Source organism: Tupaia chinensis, unplaced genomic scaffold (assembly GCF_000334495.1).
Source record: "Tupaia chinensis unplaced genomic scaffold, TupChi_1.0 Scaffold000477_1, whole genome shotgun sequence".
In the NCBI taxonomy this organism is placed as follows: Eukaryota; Metazoa; Chordata; class Mammalia; order Scandentia; family Tupaiidae; genus Tupaia; species Tupaia belangeri.
Genome location: NW_006159986.1, coordinates 3,279,720 through 3,280,633, shown reverse-complemented (window position 1 = coordinate 3,280,633; position 914 = coordinate 3,279,720). Strand labels below are relative to the sequence as shown.

The 914-nt window shown below is 49.1% G+C and overlaps 1 protein-coding gene across 1 annotated transcript in view; it reads right to left on the bottom strand.

Annotated features, from left to right (window-relative positions):
- The window catches only part of FKBP10 (FKBP prolyl isomerase 10), an 11,918-nt gene that overhangs the window by 6,718 nt on the left and 4,286 nt on the right, over positions 1 to 914 (bottom strand). The window lies entirely within an intron of this gene.

Sequence of the window (914 nt, the reverse complement as noted above, 5' to 3'; positions counted from 1 at the left end):
GACATAGAGACAGAAAGCAAGAACTCACCCCCCCAGGGGGGATGGCCATGCCACAATCCCCTCTTCTTCATTTTCCTTGGGATTTTGGGCGCACACACAAATGCACCTGGTGTGAGTTTCAAGCCTCTGGGTCCAGGACTTGAACTGCGGTAGACTACGCGGGAGTCCAGCAATGTAACCGCTAACCACTATGCCATCTGCTGGTCCCCCAAGAGGTATTTTTTAAAGTTTATTTATTTATTTCATGAGAAAGAGACGGACAGATAGGGTCACGCCAGGCCATGATTCTCTAGCCTTCCTGCCAACCAGGATCAGGGGTGTGGCTATAGGCATGTCCGGCACGTGCAGGTTGACCTGGGATCTGAACCCTGGGCCTTCCCATATGACTCTAGCATCACACAGAGGCATTCAACTCCTGTGTCACCCCAGGTCTTTCTGACAGGATCTCACCACATTGTGATCCTCCTGCCCTAGTCTCCCAGGCCGCTAGGATCAGAGCACATGCCACGGTGCCCAGGCCTCAGCTGTCCTGCATCCACACCCTGCTTGCTGCTGTTTTCATTTTTCCTATGAGACCTGAGAGACTAAGTGACTTGTCCAAGGACACACAGTAATTTGTGGTCTGCTCAACTCCAAATTCCACACTTTTACCAAGGTACAAAGAAAGGTGGGAAAGCAGAGATGGTTAGAGGTGGGTATGAGGAATGGTTTCAAATTTTGAGAAGGCCTGTTCTAAAACTGTCATGGCTTTTATTTGGTTTTAGTTACACCAATTTTAATTTATTTTAAATTTTTCAGAAAAGGGCTAGCAAGTGGCGCAGTGAGTAAGGCACTGGACCCCACATGGGCAACTGTGTGATTGTGTCCAGGACCTGGCAGTTTGAAAAACATAACAGGTTGGGGTCGGCAGGTGG